The sequence below is a fragment of the Heptranchias perlo genome, chromosome 10 (genome assembly GCF_035084215.1).
Source record: "Heptranchias perlo isolate sHepPer1 chromosome 10, sHepPer1.hap1, whole genome shotgun sequence".
In the NCBI taxonomy this organism is placed as follows: Eukaryota; Metazoa; Chordata; class Chondrichthyes; order Hexanchiformes; family Hexanchidae; genus Heptranchias; species Heptranchias perlo.
Genome location: NC_090334.1, coordinates 3241641 through 3257115, shown reverse-complemented (window position 1 = coordinate 3257115; position 15475 = coordinate 3241641).

Genomic DNA, 15475 nt, shown 5'->3' with positions numbered 1-15475 from the left:
TACATTACAACAGTGACTCCACTTCAAAAATACTTCATCGGCTGGGATGCACTTTGGGACGTCCTGAGGTTGTGAGAGGCTCTGTGGAAATGTGAGTCTTTAATGTGTGTGTCTAACAATAATACCGTGGTGGTGAGAGGCAGGTGAGAGTGAATGGTCAGTCCCCTGACATCGGGCCCGATTCTCGCCCATTAAAGAGCCCGTTTTATGTCATCGGGTTCATCCAATCCCCTCTCCAGCAAGAATCGCGAGCCAATCACATGGCGGGAACCTGGGCTGACTTTTTATAACCCCTCCCCTCCCCATACCCTCACCCTCCACGTCCCCCACCCTCACCCTCACCCTCCACATCCCCCACCCTCACCCTCCACGTCCCCCACCCTCACCCTCACCCTCCACATCCCCCACCCTCACCCTCCACGTCCCCACCCTCACCCTCCCCCTCCCCATACCCTCACCCTCACCCTCCACATCCCCCACCCTCACCCTCACCCTCCACGTCCCCCACCCTCACCCTCCATCTCCCCATACCCTCACCCTCCACATCCCTCACCCTCCCCTTTCCCCATACCCTCACCCTCCACGTCCCTCACCCTCACCCTCCATCTCCCCATACCCTCACCCTCCACATCCCTCACCCTCCCCTTCCCCATACCCTCACCCTCCACGTCCCCTCACCCTCACCCTCCATCTCCCTTACCCTCACCCTCCATGTCCCTCACCCTCACCCACACCCTCCATCTCCCCTTACCCTCACCCTCCATGTCCCTCACCCTCACCCTCCACGTCCCTCACCCTCACCCTCCATCTACCCTTTACCCTCACCCTCCACGTCCCTAACCCTCACCCTCCATCTACCCTTTACCCTCACCCTCCACGTCCCTCACCTCACCCTCCATCTCCCCATACCCTCACCCTCCACGTCTCACCCTCACCCTCCATCTACCCTTTACCCTCACCCTCCACGTCCCTCACCCTCACCCTCCATCTCCCCATACCCTCACCCTCACGTCTCACCGTCACCCTCCATCTACCCTTTACCCTCACCCTCCATCTACCCTTTACCCTCACCCTCCACGTCCTTCACACTCACCCTCACCCTCCATCTGCCCATACCCTCACCCTCCACATCCCCCACCCTCACCCTCACCATCCATCTCCCCATACCCTCTCCCTCCATCCTCCCCCTCCCCTCCCATTCCCCACCCCTCCCCCTCCCCCCCTTTACCCTCACCCTCCACCTCCCCTCACCCTCCCCCTCCCCTCTCCTTCCCATCTCCTTCTCTACTCCTCTCCCTCCCCCTCCCTCTCCTCCCCTCTCCTTCAACCTCCACCTTCACCCTCCCCCCACCCCTCCCACTCCGCCTCTACCCTCATCCTCCACGTCCCACATCCTCACTCTCACCCTCTCCTTCCCCTCCCCCTCTGCCTCCCCTTCCTCTCCCTCTCCCCCTCCCCCTTCCCCTCCCCCAACCCCCTCCCCACCCCTTCCCCCACTACCCCCCTCCTCCCTCCCCTCCCCCTCCCCGTCCCTCTCCCTCCCATCTCCTTCTCCACTCCTCTCCCTCCCCTTCACCCTCCCACTCCCCTCCACCCTCATCCTCCACGTCCCCGCATCCTCCCTCCCCACCCTCTCCCTACCCCCTCCCCTTCCCTCCCTTCACCTTCCTTCCCCTCCCCTCCCCTCCTCCTCCTCCCCTTATCCCTCCCCCTCTCCTCCCCGTCCTCACACTCGTCCTCTCCACACCTGACTGTGCCTGGGCTATGAGGGAAAGCAAAACGAAAAGTTTCAAAGAGGAATCAGTTGAGTCCAGTTGACTGACTGTAAGCGCCTCCATTATCTTCACTTCCTGTTTTGTTACCGTCAATGCATCGTTTTAATATAATCGTCCCTTTGTGATTGGTGTTCATTATTTGCAGCAATCAAGAATGTGCGTGGTGAGTATTACCTGAACGGTCACTGGACCATCGACTACAGCCGAGCTCTGTACATTGCCAACACCGTCATTCACTACGAGAGGGATCGGAGGGGGACCTGGCCCCAGAGGTCATTCATGGTCGAGGCCGACCTCTGAACCTTGATACTGGAGGTAGTGTTGATATAAAATGTGTGAGTATCTGCGGTGGCTCAGCTTCCAGTGAAGAAGATTCATCCTGTGTCTGCCTCAGAGCCAGAGCTTTCAGGAGTGAGATTAGAAAACATTTCTACACACAAAGGGTGGTAGAAGTTTGGAACTCTCTTCCGCAATGGCAATTGATACTAGCTCAATTGCTAATTTAAATCTGAGATAGATAGCTTTTTGGCCAAAGGCAGGTATATGGAGCGAGATCACAGATCAGCCATGATCTTATCAAATGGCGGAGCAGGCTCGAGGGGCTGAATGGCCTACTCCTGTTCCTATGCTTAACATTGGAACCGAGTCCTCCCCGCCCAGGGAGGCACTGACCGGATCAGGCTGGCCGCCCAATTTACACCCTCTCCGTTTACACCCTCCCGTTTACACCCTCTCCGTTTACACCCTCTCCGTTTACACCCTCTCCGTTTACACCCTCTCCGTTTACAACCCTCTCCGTTTACACCCTCTCCGTTTACACCCTCCCGTTTACACCCTCTCCGTTTACACCCTCTCCGTTTACACCCTCTCCGTTTACTCCCTCTCCGTTTACACCCTCCCGTTTACACCCTCCCATTTACTCCCTCTCCGTTTACACCCTCCCGTTTACACCCTCCCGTTTACACCCTCTCCGTTTACACCCTCCGTTTACTCCCTCTCCGTTTACACCCTCCCGTTTACACCCTCTCCGTTTACACCCTCTCCGTTTACACCCTCCCGTTTTACACCCTCCCGTTTACTCCCTCTCCGTTTACACCCTCTCCGTTTACACCCTCCCGTTTACACCCTCTCCGTTTACACCCTCTCCGTTACACCCTCCCGTTTACACCCTCTCCGTTTACACCCTCCCGTTTACACCCTCTCCGTTTACTCCCTCTCCGTTTACACCCTCCCGTTTACACCCTCTCCGTTTACACCCTCTCCGTTTACACCCTCCCGTTTACACCTCCCGTTTACCACCCTCCCGTTTACACCCTCCCGTTTTACACCCTCTCTGTTTACACCCTCCCGTTTACACCCTCCCGTTTACACCCTCCCGTTAACACCCTCCCATTTACACCCCTCTTTGTTTACACCCTCCCGTTTACACCCTCCCGTTAACACCCTCCCGTTACACCCTCTCGTTTAACACCCTCTCTGTTTACACCCTCTCCGTTTACACCCTCTCCGTTTACACCCTCCCGTTTAACACCCTCTCCGTTTACACCCTCTCAGTTTACACCCTCTCAGTTTACACCCTCTCCGTTTACACCCTCCCCGTTTAACACCCTCCCGTTTACACCCTCCCGTTTACTCCCTCTCCGTTTACTCCCTCTCCGTTTACACCCTCCCGTTTACACCCTCCCGTTTACACCCTCTCCGTTTACACCCTCCCGTTTACACCCTCCCGTTTACTCCCTCTCCGTTTACACCCTCTCCGTTTACACCCTCCCGTTTACACCCTCCCGTTTACACCCTCTCCGTTTACACCCTCCGTTTACACCCTCCCGTTTACACCCTCTCCGTTTACACCCTCTCCGTTTACACCCTCCCGTTTACACCCTCTCCGTTTACACCCTCCGTTTACACCCTCTCCGTTTACACCCTCTCCGTTTACACCCTCTCCGTTTACACCCTCCCGTTTACACCCTCTCCGTTTACACCCTCTCCGTTTACACCCTCCCGTTTACACCCTCTCCGTTTACACCCTCTCCGTTTACACCCTCTCCGTTTACAACATCCCATTTACTCCCTCTCCGTTTACACCCTCTCCGTTTACACCCTCCCGTTTACACCCTCTCCGTTTACACCCTCCCGTTTACACCCTCTCCGTTTACACCCTCTCCGTTTACACCCTCCCGTTTACACCCTCCCGTTTACACCTTCCCGTTTACACCCTCCCGTTTACACCCTCTCCGTTTACACCCTCTCCGTTTACACCCTCTCCGTTTACACCCTCTCCGTTTACACCCTCTCCATTTACACCCTCTCCGTTTACACCCTCCCGTTTACACCCTCTCCGTTTACACCCTCCCGTTTACACCCTCCCGTTTACACCCTCTCCGTTTACACCCTCTCCGTTTACACCCTCTCCGTTTACACCCTCCCGTTTACACCCTCCCGTTTACACCCTCTCCGTTTACACCCTCTCCGTTTACACCCTCTCCGTTTACTCCCTCTCCGTTTACACCCTCCCGTTTACACCCTCCCGTTTACACCCTCCCGTTTACACCCTCCCGTTTACACCCTCTCCGTTTACACCCTCTCCGTTTACACCGTCCCGTTTACACCCTCCCGTTTACTCCCTCTCCGTTTACTCCCTCTCTGTTTACTCCCTCTCCGTTTACACCCTCTCCGTTTACACCCTCCCGTTTACTCCCTCTCCGTTTACACCCTCTCCGTTTACTCCCTCTCCGTTTAAACCCTCCCGTTTACACCCTCCCGTTTACACCCTCTCTGTTTACTCCCTCTCTGTTTACTCCCTCTCCGTTTACACCCTCCCGTTTACTCCCTCTCCGTTTACACCCTCTCCGTTTACTCCCTCTCCGTTTACACCCTCCCGTTTACTCCCTCTCCGTTTACACCCTCCCGTTTACACCCTCCCGTTTACACCCTCTCCGTTTACACCCTCCCGTTTACACCCTCCCGTTTACACCCTCCCGTTTACACCCTCTCCGTTTACACCCTCCCGTTTACACCCTCCCGTTTACACCCTCCCGTTTACACCCTCCCGTTTACTCCCTCCCGTTTACACCCTCCCGTTTACACCCTCCCGTTTACTCCCTCTCCGTTTACACCCTCCCGTTTACACCCTCTCCGTTTACACCCTCCCGTTTACACCCTCCCGTTTACACCCTCTCCGTTTACACCCTCCCGTTTACACCCTCTCCGTTTACAACCTCTCCGTTTACACCCTCCCGTTTACACCCTCTCCGTTTACACCCTCTCCGTTTACACCCTCTCCGTTTACACCCTCTCCGTTTACACCCTCCCGTTTACACCCTCCCGTTTCCACCCTCTCCGTTTCCACCCTCCCGTTTACACCCTCTCCGTTTACACCCTCCAGTTTACACCCTCCCGTTTACACCCTCTCTGTTTACACCCTCCCGTTTACACCCTCTCTGTTTACACCCTCCCGTTTACACCCTCTCCGTTTACACCCTCCCGTTTACACCCTCCCGTTTACACCCTCCCGTTTACACCCTCTCTGTTTACACCCTCCCGTTTACACCCTCTCCGTTTCCACCCTCCCGTTTACACCCTCTCTGTTTACACCCTCCCGTTTACACCCTCTCTGTTTACACCCTCCCGTTTACACCCTCTCCGTTTACACCCTCCCGTTTACACCCTCTCCGTTTACACCCTCCCGTTTACACCCTCTCCGTTTACACCCTCCCGTTTACACCCTCTCCGTTTACACCCTCTCCGTTTACACCCTCTCCGTTTACACCCTCTCCGTTTACACCCTCCCGTTTACAGCCTCTCCGTTTACACCCTCTCCGTTTACACCCTCCCGTTTACACCCTCCCGTTTACACCCTCTCCGTTTACACCCTCTCTGTTTACACCCTCCCGTTTACACCCTCTCCGTTTACACCCTCCCGTTTACACCCTCCCGTTTACACCCTCCCATTTACACCCTCTCTGTTTACACCCTCCCGTTTACACCCTCTCCATTTACACCCTCTCCGTTTACACCCTCTCCGTTTACACCCTCTCCGTTTACACCCTCCCGTTTACACCCTCCCGTTTCCACCCTCTCCGTTTCCACCCTCCCGTTTACACCCTCTCCGTTTACACCCTCCAGTTTACACCCTCCCGTTTACACCCTCTCTGTTTACACCCTCCCGTTTACACCCTCTCTGTTTACACCCTCCCGTTTACACCCTCTCCGTTTACACCCTCCCGTTTACACCCTCCCGTTTACACCCTCCCGTTTACACCCTCTCTGTTTACACCCTCCCGTTTACACCCTCTCCGTTTACACCCTCCCGTTTACACCCTCTCTGTTTACACCCTCCCGTTTACACCCTCTCTGTTTACACCCTCCCGTTTACACCCTCTCCGTTTACACCCTCCCGTTTACACCCTCTCCGTTTACACCCTCCCGTTTACACCCTCTCCGTTTACACCCTCCCGTTTACACCCTCTCCGTTTACACCCTCCCGTTTACAGCCTCTCCGTTTACACCCTCTCCGTTTACACCCTCCCGTTTACACCCTCCCGTTTACACCCTCTCCGTTTACACCCTCCCGTTTACACCCTCCCGTTTACACCCTCTCTGTTTACACCCTCCCGTTTACACCCTCTCTGTTTACACCCTCCCGTTTACACCCTCTCCGTTTACACCCTCCCGTTTACACCCTCCCGTTTACACCCTCCCGTTTACACCCTCCCGTTTACACCCTCCCGTTTACACCCTCCCGTTTTCACCCTCCCGTTTACACCCTCCCGTTTACACCCTCTCCGTTTACACCCTCCCGTTTACACCCTCTCTGTTTACACCCTCCCGTTTACACCCTCCCATTTACACCCTCCCGTTTACACCCTCTCCGTTTACACCCTCCCGTTTACACCCTCTCCGTTTACACCCTCCCGTTTACACCCTCTCCGTTTACACCCTCCCGTTTACACCCTCTCCGTGTACACCCTCCCGTTTACACCCTCCCGTTTACACCCTCCCGTTTACACCCTCTCCGTTTACACCCTCCCGTTTACACCCTCTCCGTTTACACCCTCCCGTTTACACCCTCTCCGTTTACACCCTCCCGTTTACACCCTCTCCGTTTACACCCTCCCGTTTACACCCTCTCCGTTTACACCCTCCCGTTCACACCCTCCCGTTTACACCCTCTCTGTTTACACCCTCTCCGTTTACGCCCTCCCGTTTACACCCTCTCCGTTTACACCCTCTTCGTTTACTCCCTCTCCGTTTACACCCTCCCGTTTACACCCTCTCCGTTTACACCCTCTCCGTTTACACCCTCTCCGTTTACTCCCTCTCCGTTTACACCCTCTCCGTTTACACCCTCTCCGTTTACTCCCTCTCCGTTTACACCCTCCCGTTTACACCCTCTCCGTTTACGCCCTCCCGTTTACACCCTCTCCGTTTACACCCTCCCGTTTACACCCTCCCGTTTACACCCTCTCTGTTTACACCCTCCCGTTTACACCCTCTCCGTTTACACCCTCCCGTTTACACCCTCTCCGTTTACACCCTCCCGTTTACACCCTCCCGTTTACACCCTCTCCGTTTACACCCTCCCGTTTACACCCTCCCGTTTACACCCTCTCCGTTTACACCCTCCCGTTTACACCCTCTCCGTTTACACCCTCCCGTTTACACCCTCTCCGTTTACACCCTCCCGTTTACACCCTCTCCGTTTACACCCTCCCGTTTACACCCTCCCGTTTACACCCTCTCTGTTTACACCCTCTCCGTTTACGCCCTCCCGTTTACACCCTCTCCGTTTACTCCCTCCCGTTTACACCCTCCCGTTTACACCCTCTCCGTTTACTCCCTCTCCGTTTACACCCTCTCCGTTTACACCCTCCCGTTTACACCCTCTCCGTTTACACCCTCCCGTTTACACCCTCTCCGTTTACTCCCTCTCCGTTTACACCCTCTCCGTTTACACCCTCTCCGTTTACACCCTCCCGTTTACACCCTCTCCGTTTACTCCCTCCCGTTTACACCCTCCCGTTTACACCCTCTCCGTTTACACCCTCTCCGTTTACTCCCTCTCCGTTTACACCCTCCCGTTTACACCCTCCCGTTTCCACCCTCTCCGTTTACTCCCTCTCCGTTTACACCCTCCCGTTTACACCCTCCCGTTTACACCCTCCCGTTTACTCCCTCTCCGTTTACACCCTCCCGTTTCCACCCTCTCCGTTTACTCCCTCTCCGTTTACACCCTCCCGTTTACACCCTCCCGTTTACACCCTCCCGTTTCCACCCTCTCCGTTTACTCCCTCTCCGTTTACACCCTCCCGTTTACACCCTCCCGTTTACACCCTCCCGTTTACACCCTCCCGTTTACACCCTCTCCGTTTACTCCCTCTCCGTTTACACCCTCCCGTTTCCACCCTCTCCGTTTACACCCTCTCCGTTTACACCCTCCCGTTTACACCCTCTCCGTTTACACCCTCTCCGTTTACACCCTCCCGTTTACACCCTCTCCGTTTACACCCTCCCGTTTACACCCTCCCGTTTCCACCCTCTCCGTTTACTCCCTCTCCGTTTACACCCTCCCGTTTCCACCCTCTCCGTTTACACCCTCTCCGTTTACACCCTCTCCGTTTACACCCTCTCCGTTTACACCCTCCCGTTTCCACCCTCTTCGTTTACACCCTCTCCGTTTACACCCTCTCCGTTTACACCCTCTCCGTTTACTCCCTCTCCGTTTACACCCTCCCGTTTACACCCTCTCCGTTTACACCCTCTCCGTTTACACCCTCCCGTTTACACCCTCTCCGTTTACACCCTCCCGTTTACACCCTCTCCGTTTACACCCTCCCGTTTACACCCTCTCCGTTTACACCCTCCCGTTTACACCCTCCCGTTTACACCCTCTCCGTTTACACCCTCTCCGTTTACGCCCTCCCGTTTACACCCTCTCCGTTTACACCCTCTCCGTTTACTCCCTCTCCGTTTACGCCCTCCCGTTTACACCCTCTCCGTTTACACCCTCCCGTTTACACCCTCCCATTTACACCCTCTCCGTTTACACCCTCCCGTTTACACCCTCTCCGTTTACACCCTCCCGTTTACACCCTCTCCGTTTACACCCTCCCGTTTACACCCTCTCCGTTTACACCCTCCCGTTTACACCCTCTCCGTTTACACCCTCCCGTTTACACCCTCTCCGTTTACACCCTCTCCGTTTACACCCTCCCGTTTACACCCTCTCCATTTACACCCTCTCCGTTTACACCCTCTCCGTTTACACCCTCCCGTTTACACCCTCTCCGTTTACACCCTCTCCGTTTACACCCTCTCCGTTTACACCCTCTCCGTTTACACCCTCCCATTTACTCCCTCTCCGTTTACACCCTCCCGTTTACACCCTCTCCGTTTACACCCTCCAGTTCACACCCTCCCGTTTACACCCTCTCTGTTTACACCCTCCCGTTTACACCCTCTCTGTTTACACCCTCCCGTTTACACCCTCTCCGTTTACACCCTCCCGTTTACACCCTCCTGTTTACACCCTCCCGTTTACACCCTCCCGTTTACACCCTCTCCGTTTACACCCTCCCGTTTACACCCTCTCCGTTTACACCCTCCCGTTTACACCCTCTCCGTTTACACCCTCCCGTTTACACCCTCTCCGTTTACACCCTCCCGTTTACACCCTCTCCGTTTACACCCTCCCGTTTACACCCTCTCCGTTTACACCCTCCCGTTTACACCCTCTCCGTTTACACCCTCCCGTTTACACCCTCTCCGTTTACACCCTCTCCGTTTACACCCTCCCGTTTACACCCTCCCGTTTACACCCTCTCCGTTTACACCCTCTCTGTTTACACCCTCCCGTTTACACCCTCTCCGTTTACACCCTCCCGTTTACCCCCTCCCGTTTACACCCTCCTTTTTACACCCTCTCTGTTTACACCCTCCCGTTTACACCCTCTCCATTTACACCCTCTCCGTTTACACCCTCCCGTTCACACCCTCCCGTTTACACCCTCCCGTTTACACCCTCTCCGTTTACTCCCTCCCGTTTACACCATCTCCGTTTACACCCTCCCGTTTACACCCTCCCGTTTACACCCTCTCCGTTTACACCCTCTCCGTTTACACCCTCCCGTTTACACCCTCTCCGTTTACACCCTCCCGTTTACACCCTCTCCGTTTACACCCTCCCGTTTACACCCTCTCCGTTTACACCCTCCCGTTTACACCCTCCCGTTTACACCCTCCCGTTTACACCCTCTCCGTTTACTCCCTCTCCGTTTACACCCTCTCCGTTTACACCCTCCCGTTTACACCCTCTCCGTTTACTCCCTCTCCGTTTACACCCTCTCCGTTTACACCCTCTCCGTTTACTCCCTCCCGTTTACACCCTCCCGTTTACACCCTCTCCGTTTACACCCTCTCCGTTTACTCCCTCTCCGTTTACACCCTCCCGTTTACACCCTCCCGTTTCCACCCTCTCCGTTTACTCCCTCTCCGTTTACACCCTCCCGTTTACACCCTCCCGTTTACACCCTCCCGTTTACACCCTCTCCGTTTACACCCTCCCGTTTACACCCTCACCGTTTACACCCTCCCGTTTCCACCCTCTCCGTTTACTCCCTCTCCGTTTACACCCTCCCGTTTACACCCTCCCGTTTACACCCTCCCGTTTACACCCTCCCGTTTCCACCCTCTCCGTTTACTCCCTCTCCGTTTACACCCTCCCGTTTACACCCTCCCGTTTACACCCTCCCGTTTACACCCTCTCCGTTTACTCCCTCTCCGTTTACACCCTCCCGTTTCCACCCTCTCCGTTTACACCCTCTCCGTTTACACCCTCTCCGTTTACACCCTCCCGTTTACACCCTCCCGTTTCCACCCTCTCCGTTTACTCCCTCTCCGTTTACACCCTCCCGTTTCCACCCTCTCCGTTTACACCCTCTCCGTTTACACCCTCTCTGTTTACACCCTCTCCGTTTACTCCCTCTCCGTTTCCACCCTCCCGTTTCCACCCTCTCCGTTTACACCCTCTCCGTTTACACCCTCTCCGTTTACTGCCTCTCCGTTTACACCCTCCCGTTTCCACCCTCTCCGTTTACACCCTCTCCGTTTACACCCTCTCCGTTTACTCCCTCTCCGTTTACACCCTCCCGTTTCCACCCTCTCCGTTTACACCCTCTCCGTTTACACCCTCCCGTTTACACCCTCCCATTTACACCCTCTCCGTTAACACCCTCTCCGTTTACACCCTCCCGTTTACACCCTCTCCGTTTACACCCTCCCGTTTACACCCTCTCCGTTTACACCCTCCCGTTTGCACCCTCCCGTTTACACCCTCTCTGTTTACACCCTCTCCGTTTACGCCCTCCCGTTTACACCCTCTCCGTTTACTCCCTCCCGTTTACACCCTCCCGTTTACACCCTCTCCGTTTACTCCCTCTCCGTTTACACCCTCTCCGTTTACACCCTCTCCGTTTACACCCTCTCCGTTTACTCCCTCTCCGTTTACACCCTCTCCGTTTACACCCTCTCCGTTTACACCCTCCCGTTTACACCCTCTCCGTTTACTCCCTCCCGTTTACACCCTCCCGTTTACACCCTCTCCGTTTACACCCTCTCCGTTTACTCCCTCTCCGTTTACACCCTCCCGTTTACACCCTCCCGTTTCCACCCTCTCCGTTTACTCCCTCTCCGTTTACACCCTCCCGTTTACACTCTCCCGTTTACACCCTCCCGTTTACTCCCTCTCCGTTTACACCCTCCCGTTTACACCCTCTCCGTTTACACCCTCCCGTTTCCACCCTCTCCGTTTACTCCCTCTCCGTTTACACCCTCCCGTTTACACCCTCCCGTTTACACCCTCCCGTTTACACCCTCCCGTTTCCACCCTCTCCGTTTACTCCCTCTCCGTTTACACCCTCCCGTTTACACCCTCCCGTTTACACCCTCCCGTTTACACCCTCTCCGTTTACTCCCGCTCCGTTTACACCCTCCCGTTTCCACCCTCTCCGTTTACACCCTCTCCGTTTACACCCTCCCGTTTACACCCTCTCCGTTTACTCCCGCTCCGTTTACACCCTCCCGTTTCCACCCTCTCCGTTTACACCCTCTCCGTTTACACCCTCTCCGTTTACACCCTCTCCGTTTACACCCTCTCCGTTTACTCCCTCTCCGTTTGCACCCTCCCGTTTACACACTCTCCGTTTACACCCTCCCGTTTACACCCTCTCCGTTTACACCCTCCCGTTTACTCCCTCTCCGTTTGCACCCTCCCGTTTCCACCCTCTCCGTTTACACCCTCCCGTTTACACACTCTCCGTTTACACCCTCCCGTTTACACCCTCTCCGTTTACACCCTCCCGTTTACACCCTCTCCGTTTACACCCTCCCGTTTACACCCTCCCGTTTACACCCTCTCTGTTTACACCCTCTCCGTTTACGCCCTCCCGTTTACACCCTCTCCGTTTACACCCTCTCCGTTTACTCCCTCTCCGTTTACGCCCTCCCGTTTACACCCTCTCCGTTTACACCCTCCCGTTTACACCCTCCCGTTTACACCCTCTCCGTTTACACCCTCCCGTTTACACCCTCTCCGTTTACACCCTCTCCGTTTACACCCTCCCGTTTACTCCATCCCGTTTACACCCTCCCGTTTACACCCTCTCCGTTTACACCCTCCCGTTTACACCCTCCCGTTTACACCCTCTCCGTTTACACCCTCCCGTTTACACCCTCCCGTTTACTCCCTCCCGTTTACACCCTCCCGTTTACTCCCTCCCGTTTACACCCTCCCGTTTACTCCCTCTCCGTTTACACCCTCCCGTTTACACCCTCTCCGTTTACACCCTCCCGTTTACACCCTCTCCGTTTACACCCTCTCCGTTTACACCCTCCCGTTTACACCCTCTCCGTTTACACCCTCCCGTTTACACCCTCTCCGTTTACTCCCTCTCCGTTTACACCGTCTCCGTTAACACCCTCTCCGTTTACACCCTCTCCGTTTACAACCTCTCCGTTTACACCCTCTCCATTTACACCCTCCCGTTTACACCCTCTCCGTTTACACCCTCCCGTTTACACCTTCTCCGTTTACACCCTCCCGTTTACACCCTCTCCGTTTACACCCTCTCCGTTTACACCCTCCCGTTTACACCCTCCCGTTTACACCCTCTCCGTTTACACCCTCTCTGTTTACACCCTCCCGTTTACACCCTCTCCGTTTACACCCTCCCGTTTACACCCTCCCGTTTACACCCTCCCATTTACACCCTCTCTGTTTACACCCTCCCGTTTACACACTCTCCATTTACACCCTCTCCGTTTACACCCTCCCGTTTACACCCTCCCGTTTACACCCTCTCCGTTTACACCCTCTCCGTTTACACCCTCCCGTTTACACCCTCCCGTTTGCACCCTCTCCGTTTACACCCTCCCGTTTACACCCTCCCGTTTACACCCTCCCGTTTACACCCTCCCGTTTACACCCTCTCCGTGTACACCCTCCCGTTTACACCCTCCCGTTTACACCCTCCCGTTTACACCCTCCCGTTTACACCCTCTCCGTTTACACCCTCCCGTTTACACCCTCTCCGTTTACACCCTCCCGTTTACACCCTCTCCGTTTACACCCTCCCGTTTACACCCTTTCCGTTTACACCCTCCCGTTTACACCCTCTCCGTTTACACCCTCCCGTTTACACCCTCTCCGTTTACACCCTCGCGTTTACACCCTCCCGTTTACACCCTCTCTGTTTACACCCTCTCCGTTTACGCCCTCCCGTTTACACCCTCTCCGTTTACACCCTCTTCGTTTACTCCCTCTCCGTTTACACCCTCCCGTTTACACCCTCTCCGTTTACTCCCTCTCCGTTTACACCCTCCCGTTTACACCCTCTCCGTTTACGCCCTCCCGTTTACACCCTCTCCGTTTACACCCTCCCGTTTACACCCTCCCGTTTACACCCTCTCCGTTTACACCCTCCCGTTTACACCCTCCCGTTTACACCCTCTCCGTTTACACCCTCCCGTTTACACCCTCTCCGTTTACACCCTCCCGTTTACACCCTCTCTGTTTACACCCTCCCGTTTACACCCTCCCGTTTACACCCTCTCTCTTTACACCCTCTCCGTTTACGCCCTCCCGTTTACACCCTCTCCGTTTACACCCTCCCGTTTACACCCTCCCGTTTACACCCTCTCCGTTTACTCCCTCTCCGTTTCCACCCTCCCATTTACACCCTCTCCGTTTACACCCTCCCGTTTACACCCTCTCCGTGTACACCCTCCCGTTTACACCCTCCCGTTTACACCCTCCCGTTTACACCATCCCGTTTACACCCTCCCGTTTACACCCTCTCCGTTTACACCCTCCCGTTTACACCCTCTCCGTTTACACCCTCCCGTTTACACCCTCTCCGTTTACACCCTCCCGTTTACACCCTCTCCGTTTACACCCTCACGTTTACACCCTCCCGTTTACACCCTCTCTGTTTACACCCTCTCCGTTTACGCCCTCCCGTTTACACCCTCTCCGTTTACACCCTCTTCGTTTACTCCCTCTCCGTTTACACCCTCCCGTTTACACCCTCTCCGTTTACACCCTCTTCGTTTACACCCTCTCCGTTTACTCCCTCTCCGTTTACACCCTCCCGTTTACACCCTCTCCGTTTACGCCCTCCCGTTTACACCCTCTCCGTTTACACCCTCCCGTTTACACCCTCTCCGTTTACACCCTCCCGTTTACACCCTCCCGTTTACACCCTCTCCGTTTACACCCTCCCGTTTACACCCTCTCCGTTTACACCCTCCCGTTTACACCCTCTCTGTTTACACCCTCCCGTTTACACCCTCCCGTTTACACCCTCTCTGTTTACACCCTCTCCGTTTACGCCCTCCCGTTTACACCCTCTCCGTTTACTCCCTCCCGTTTACACCCTCCCGTTTACACCCTCTCCGTTTACTCCCTCTCCGTTTACACCCTCTCCGTTTACACCCTCTCCGTTTACACCCTCCCGTTTACACCCTCTCCGTTTACTCCCTCTCCGTTTACACCCTCTCCGTTTACACCCTCTCCGTTTACTCCCTCCCGTTTACACCCTCCCGTTTACACCCTTTCCGTTTACACCCTCTCCGTTTACTCCCTCTCTGTTTACACCCTCCCGTTTACACCCTCCCGTTTCCACCCTCTCCGTTTACTCCCTCTCCGTTTACACCCTCCCGTTTACACCCTCCCGTTTACACCCTCCCGTTTACTCCCTCTCCGTTTACACCCTCTCCGTTTACACCCTCCCGTTTACACCCTCTCCGTTTACACCCTCCCGTTTCCACCCTCTCCGTTTACACCCTCCCGTTTACACCCTCCCGTTTACACCCTCCCGTTTACACCCTCTCCGTTTACTCCCTCTCCGTTTACACCCTCCCGTTTCCACCCTCTCCGTTTACACCCTCTCCGTTTACACCCTCCCGTTTACACCCTCCCGTTTACACCCTCCCGTTTCCACCCTCTCCGTTTACTCCCTCTCCGTTTACACCCTCCCGTTTCCACCCTCTCCGTTGACACCCTCTCCGTTTACACCCTCTCCGTTTACACCCTCTCCGTTTACTCCCTCTCCGTTTACACCCTCCCGTTTCCACCCTCTCCGTTTACACCCTCTCCGTTTACACCCTCTCCGTTTACACCCTCTCCGTTTACTCCCTCTCCGTTT